Source organism: Bidens hawaiensis, unplaced genomic scaffold (genome assembly GCF_021521415.1).
Source record: "Bidens hawaiensis isolate Kalapana, Puna unplaced genomic scaffold, B.hawaiensis_p1.1 tig00013761_1, whole genome shotgun sequence".
Classification (NCBI taxonomy): Eukaryota; Viridiplantae; Streptophyta; class Magnoliopsida; order Asterales; family Asteraceae; genus Bidens; species Bidens hawaiensis.
Window position 1 is genome coordinate 418,127 of NW_027492175.1, and position 7,416 is coordinate 425,542.

General features: G+C 34.5%; 1 pseudogene across 1 annotated transcript; it reads left to right on the forward strand.

Annotated features, from left to right (window-relative positions):
- The first annotated feature begins 2,032 nt into the window (after positions 1-2,032).
- Positions 2,033-7,042, forward strand: LOC143544837 (protein ABC transporter 1, mitochondrial-like; annotated as a pseudogene). Its single transcript, XR_013137320.1, has 8 exons — positions 2,033-2,575; positions 3,531-3,755; positions 4,554-4,707; positions 4,890-5,048; positions 5,179-5,338; positions 5,421-5,530; positions 5,631-5,747; positions 6,349-7,042. The product of XR_013137320.1 is annotated as a protein ABC transporter 1, mitochondrial-like (transcript).
- The last annotated feature ends 374 nt before the right edge of the window (positions 7,043-7,416 follow it).

Here is a 7,416-nt window from a genome sequence, read left to right on the forward strand (position 1 = left end):
AATATTTTTTGGATTTATTAATACTGCGCATAGTAGGGACTCCTGGGATGATTAGGATGGTGGGTCTGTTACTCAAGTTTTATTTAACTTGACGGGACTTCATTTCTTCATTTTAAGCTTTCATTTCTTCATTTTACGAGTGTCGGTTTTATTTTCACTATGTGGGGCAAGCAACAACCGGTAGGTTTTTGTTTTTACTTAACGGGGATATCGATGACTCATGGGATGACTAATAAGCTGGTTATTTCAATCGACCCTCAATATTTTGAAATATAGTTAAATTTTCGCATTTTCAAAAAATTTTACTTTATTTGAACAATGTGTATAATAGTTTCGCATTTTCAAAAAATTTTACTTTATTTGAACAATGTGTATAATAGCCCATAATTGTGAGAAAATAATAATAAATAAATAAATATTTTTTGGATTTATTAATATTGCGCCTAGTAGGGACTGCTGGGATGATTAGGATGGTGGGTCTTTTACTCAAGTTTTATTTAACTCGACGGGACTTCATTTCTTCATTTTAAGCTTATATTTCTTCATTTTACGAGTGTCGATTTTATTTTCACTATGTGGGGGCAAGCAGCAACCGGTAGGCTTTTGTTTTTACTTAACGGGGATATCGACGACTCATGAGAAGACTAATAAGCTGGTTATTTCAATCGACCCTCAATATTTTGAAATATAGTTAAATTTTTGCATTTTCAAAAAAAATTACTTTATTTGAACAATGTGTATAAGAGCCCATAATTGTGAGAAAATAATAATAAATAAATAAATATTTTTTGGATTTATTAATATTGCGCCTAGTAGAGACTCATGGGATGATTAGAATGGTGGGTATGTTACTCAAGTTTTATTTAACTCGACGGGACTTCATTTCTTCATTTTAAGCTTTCATTTCTTCATTTTACGAGTGTTGATTTTATTTTCACTATGTGGGGCAAACAGCAACCGGTAGGCTTTTGTTTTTACTTTACGTGGATATCGACGACTCATGTGATGACTAAGGGGGTGTTTGGGATTGATTCTTTAAAATGTTTCTCTTTTTGGAGAGGCAAAATGTCCAAAATGCCCCTCCAAAGCACCTACAAGTTTGGAGGGACATTTTGAACATTTTGCCTCTCCAAAAAGCAAAAAACATTTTAAAGAAGCAATCTCAAACATGCCCTAATAAGCTGGTTATTTCAATTGACCCTCAATATTTTGAAATATAGTTAAATTTTTCGCATTTTTAAAAATTTTTACTTTATTTGAACAATGTGTATAAGAGCCCATAATTGTGAGAAAATAATAATAAATAAATAAATATTTTTTGGATTATTAATATTGCGCCTAGTAGGGACTCGTGGAATGATTAAGATGGTGGGTATGTTATTCAAGTTTTATTTAACTCGACGAGACTTCATTTATTCATTTTAAGCTTTAATTTCTTCATTTTATGAGTTTCGATTTTATTTTCACTATGTGGGGGGGCAAACAGCAACTGGAAGGCTTTTGCTTTTACTTAACAGTGCTATTGATGACTCATGGGATTACCAAGAAGCTGTTTATTTCAATCGACTATTAATATTATGAACAATCCGAAAACGTTATTTAGTGCAAAGTTTAGTTTTAGTGGCACTGGTGTGATGATGATAGACTGACGAGTAAATGATGCTCACTAGTTAAATTATTGAAACAGACATGTTTTATCTCACTAGGGATCAGCTCGGGATGATACCAGAACCGATCCTGAAAATCCTAATCCCAAAATTTGAAAATATTTGGTACCTGTATCGGTCCTAAAATGTTAGATTCGGTACCAGGTACGGTACAATACTTGTATTTCGTGCAAAATTCAAGAAACACTAGTACCTGTACCGGTACCGAAAACTCAAAATTTAGTACCGTTCTATAGCAGTACAAAAAACACTTATCACTATATCTCACCGCACTGTCGTGCCGCCGACTTTGCCCATTTGTCTTGGGTGTCACGTTACGGACCCTTGGCCAGCATCCCTACACGAACATCTTCCTTTCTCAATAATAATAATAATAATAATATAACCAACAAACCAACCAATTAATCACGCCGCCACCATTTCACCTGAAAAATGCCGCCGTTAAAAGACCTAACGAAGCTAATGAACGGATTATCATTAGTCGCAAAAGAATCCATTCGCCGTAGCAATATTAATAACTCAGACCTACAAACCCTAGCTCGACAAGCCTTATTATCCGTCACCGACTTATCTGGCCTCACCGAAGGTCAAACTCGTAATTTCACCGGTCATAAACCCAATGCCGGTCCCCAAAACGACACCGTAGTGTATTTTGATAATAATAATAATAATAATATACCGTTGCCTACAGTTTCCGATCGGAGTAATGTTGCCGGAAATGAGGTTGTTGCTGCTCCGGTGGATTTGGAGAATGGTGACGTGGCTAATGATAAAGGTGTGGTGGTTGAAGAAGAGGTTAATAATATTCCGGTGACGGAGTTTCCGGAGAAAGTAATGGCGCCGGTGGTGGTGCAGAGGAGACGGAGGGAGAGGAAGGTTCCGTCTACACCGTTTTCGAGAGCGCTTGGGTGAGTTTAAGTTGTTTGATTTGGAAGGTAGAAGTTAGGGTTAATGTGTGCACGGTGCACGGTTAGGTTTGGTTATTGGCGTGTACTGAAACTGAAGTCATCGGTTAATTTGTTTTATTAGCTGATTAGTTTTTGGTTAATTGGTTCGGTTTATTAGGTTAGTTTTCCGGTTTCGGTTCGGTTCGGTCAGGTTAATAATGAAAACTAAACTTGGGCTAAAATTTTTGCTAAGAAATACATGAAATGGAAGTATAAATACAAGAAATAGAGGTATAAAACCTGAAATTGAAACCGGAGGAATAGGTTAATCAGTTTGAAGTTATTTTGTGGCGCTTGGGTGAGTTTAAGTTATTTGATTCGGATGGTTCGGTTTAGTTCGGTTATTAGCTTAAATTGAAACCGAAGTAATCGGTTAATCTGTTTTGTTATAATTTGTGTTATTAACCGATTGGCTTTCGTTTAGTAGGTTCGGTTTATTAGGTTTATTTGTCGGTTTTCAGTTTGGTGGTTAATTTGTCGGTTTTCGGTTTGGTGGTTAATTTCAGTTAATAACCAAAACCAAACCTGGCTTAAAATTTTTGCTAAGAAATGCATGAAATGGATGTATAAAACATGAAATACGTGAAATGGATGTCCAAAAGTATGAAAATATGAATGTTTCAGTTCTGTTAATTTCGGTTAACCGAGGGTACAAAAAAACCGATAACTGATTTTTGGCTAATTATGTTAATTTAGGCTCGGTTTTGTCAGTTTTCGGTTAACGGTTCGGTTATTGCTGACCCCTGAGTAATGCATAATGCTACTTGTAATAGTTTAATAGGAATTTATTTGTGCAACATTAAATCTGTGTTGTTTGTAACTTGTAGCTTGTGATATTATAAGTTTAGTTTGATATGTATACATGTGTTATGATTTTGGTAGAGTGGTGGCTAGATTGCTAACTTTAGTTGTTAAGTTTTGCTGGCCTAGGAGCTGGGCTTGCTTGGGGAACGGTACAGGAATCTGCAAGGAGAATTGTGTATGGTAAAAGTGAATCACAAGGGAAACAGTCTGCACTTTCACCGTTTTGTCTGAAAAGAATGCAGAGCGGTTGGCACTTGCTCTATGTAGGATGCGAGGAGCAGCGCTGAAACTAGGGCAGATGTTGAGTATCCAGGATGAATCTCTTGTTCCTGCACCGGTATATTCCTTTTCTATCCGTATAAGGCTTTTAAGATTAGCAACTCATGTGATGGAAATTAGTTCATTTCACCTGTTAGTTCTAAAGATAATTGTATTAGGCTTAAGTAATATTAATTGTAGATCAATGAGACCAGCAGAAAACTAACGATGATGTGTCACATGAGTAAAACTATGAGCGAAGATTGGTGAAACAATTGTTTTAGCTCATGTGAAGTGAGTCATAATTTGAGTAACATTACCTGTTTTCATTGTTTGAATTTTAGCTGTACAAATCCAACTAGTAAAGTAGTAAACTTTCTATCACTAGTTCTACTCCACACTTGTTCAAATTCAAATGTAGTAACTTAATGTAAATTTTAAAATTTACTTCAATGTTTATAATTTTCTGGCCTGTTGTGTTTGATTATGTTATGTGTGTATGTACAAAAACACAAACATATTATATGCATGTTAGTTTAATACAGACATGCTAGATGCATATAATATCATACGTGGATATATACAGATACTTACATACATAGTATATATGTATACTTACATGATATACATATGCACACTTCCATATGCATACATAATTACATATACATGCATGTGTATATATACATGAATATGCGTATAAATATTAACATGTGTGTGTGTAAATTACGCTTGATATATATTTTTATGTAATAACTATAGCTTATGCATCTGTATTTTTTTGCCAAAGTAATAAAGTAAGAGACTTTTATTCAAGCATGAAAAACTTATTCTTGGTTGGTTTGTTGATTATGAAACTTTGGCTTCTTATTCCTAGTAGATATTGGCTGCTTTAGATATTGTTCGTCAGGGTGCTGATGTAATGCCAAGAAGCCAACTTAAATCAAGTTTTGGACTCTGAATTAGGTCCCGACTGGTCTTCCAAGTTGAAAAGCTTTGATTATGAACCACTCGCTGCTGCAAGTATAGGCCAGGTGAGTCAAAAGTCATTTTTTTTCCGACTTGTTTAACATTTTGGTTCGTCTTTAGTTATCGGTTAGTTGGCAGTTCTATGATCCTCTAAAAAGTTATGTAGCTTCTTTCTTTACGTAATTTTTTCAATAAAGTGTGCATATTTTTCAAGTTTTGGTGCTTAAAGGTTGAAATGAATTCCTAGGTACACCTAGCTGTCACCAAGGATGACATTAAAGTTGCAATGAATATTCAATATCCTGGAGTTGCAGATAGCATTGAGAGCGATATTGACAATGTAAAATTAATCTTAGACTATACAAATCTGATTCCAGAGGGTTTGTATCTTGATAGAGCTATGAAGGTAATTTCCAGTTTTCACCATCACAAGCTTTTGACCTTTTTTATCGTCTAATATTATCATGTTCGTTTTCCTGAAATATGATTCTTAAAATGTCCTGAAAAACAATTTATGAGCCTGAAACCCTTTACAGGTGGCAAAAGAAGAATTATCACGCGAATGTGACTACGAGTTGGAGTCATCAAACCAGAAAAGATTCCGTGAATTGCTATCAAATGTAGACGGTTTTTACGTTCCATTTGTTGTAGATGAACTATCAAGTAAAAAGGTTCTTACCACAGAACTTGTTCATGGTAAAGTCATTACTTTTCTTTAAGATTTACATTGTTACATCTTTATTTTGGTGCCTTGAATTTATTTTTTTTCTTAATACAGGAATTCCAATTGATAAAGTTGCACTTCTAGATCAAGAGACTCGTAGTTATGTTGGGGCAAAGTTGCTTGAGCTTACACTTATGGAGCTATTTGTATTCAGATTCATGCAGGCATGTCTTTCCTGCATCTTTTTTATTTCTTTCACATGTAAAAGACATTGTGAACGTTCCTTTATTTTTTCTGATATTTTCTTTTAACTATTCAATGCAGACCGATCCAAATTGGAGTAATTTTTTGTACAATGAAGATACACGATCAATAAATCTCATCGACTTCGGTGCAGCTCGAAGTTACCGCAAGTCTTATGTTGATGATTACTTGAGAATGGTGAGTATTATTATCAGTTTATCACTATTAATCATAGCTTTTGTGATTGTGGTTTTCAGTTCAAGATTAAGATTTTTTTAAACACAAGTTTATTAAAATAAGGGCAAATTGCATGGAGTAACAATTTTCGGATTGGTTCTTATTTTGGTAACCGACCGACTTATCTTGGTCATAAAAAACCGATCAAACTTTTGATTTTTTTTCATTTAACGGCCCAGGTTACAAGTCAAAAAGCCTAGTTGCTGCTTTTTAATTTGGACTTTTTCCCTTAACATTGCATGTTTCTAAAAAATGTAAAAAGTAAGGTTGCTTGTGCATTTATTTAAACCTTTTTAATCTTTGATACATAACATTTATCGTGGAATTATTTAAAACGTTTATGCGACTTTTGTTTTTAGCTAGCCTTTTCTTTTTGTCATTTTATTTCTTTAATTGTATCAATTTAAATGTTTTTGGTGGTTTGTTTATGGCCAAAAATAAATTAGTTGCATACAAAAGTTAAAACATAAATCAACCCAAATTTTATTACCTTTTTATGCTATTAATCCTTAAAATAACTAGAAATAATTGCAACTAATGGAGGTTTTAAAATATGAATCAGGTTGTTGCATGTGCAAATTGTGACCGGGAAGGTGTAATCAAGATGTCACAGAGGCTAGGTTTCTTAACGGGCAAGGAACCAGAGATAATGTTGGAGGCACATGTGCAGGCTGCTTTTGTTGTCTCGGTTTGCCATTTGCAAAACCCCGGGACTATGATTTCTGTGCTAATAACATAACGCAAAGCCTTTCAAACATCGGTGGAACAATGTTGAGACACAGATTAACACCACCACCTGACGAGGTGTATAGCCTGCATCGCAAACTGGCTGGTGCGTTTTTGGCTTGCATCAAGATTGGGGCGGTGGTACCCTGTCGGGACCTTTTGCTGAAAGTATACGAAAGTTACGAGTTTGATACTTAGAGACATTGATATTGGTTTTGAATTTTGATTAGTTAGTTACTATGATGTTGGTTTGTGGGTTAATAATTGCCCTTGATGCATGTATACTTAAATTGAATCACAGGTAGTAAGTAAACCATTTATTCTGTTGATACAAAAGGCTGAATGGCCCTGTTGACTTGGTCAACCATTTCCTCTGAATAAATTAGCGGCAAACTCTATGATATTGATTTCTAGGCCAAATTTGTAATGTTACTTTGTTCAACTGTGGACTCAATGGCATAAGAGTCAAAACCGCATGAATAAAAACGGCAAAACCCATAAAAAACCAACGTACTTTCTGTTTTTTCTTATTAAAAAATCCTTCAATATTTTTTTGCATTTTAGAGTTTCTCTACATGTCAAATTTGAACAAATATGTGACAACTTATAAAAGTGACGATTTTCTTCAAAGCTGACAACAACGATTTGGTTCAAAATTTTGAACAATTTGCATCTTAGAAGCATTTATGATTCAGATCAAAGCCCTAATCTAATGTGGTGTTGGTTGGGCGCTTTTATGATTGATCAATTATGATGATTGTATGATTCATTGCTGTATCTAAGTTATTAGGTATTGATTAATTTAGGAATTGATTTTGTCTTGTGGCAGATTAGGTTGAAGAAACGCGATGGATAGGAGTGTAATGGACTCTGTTAGGGTTTGAGATTTGGGGATTTTGAAGTG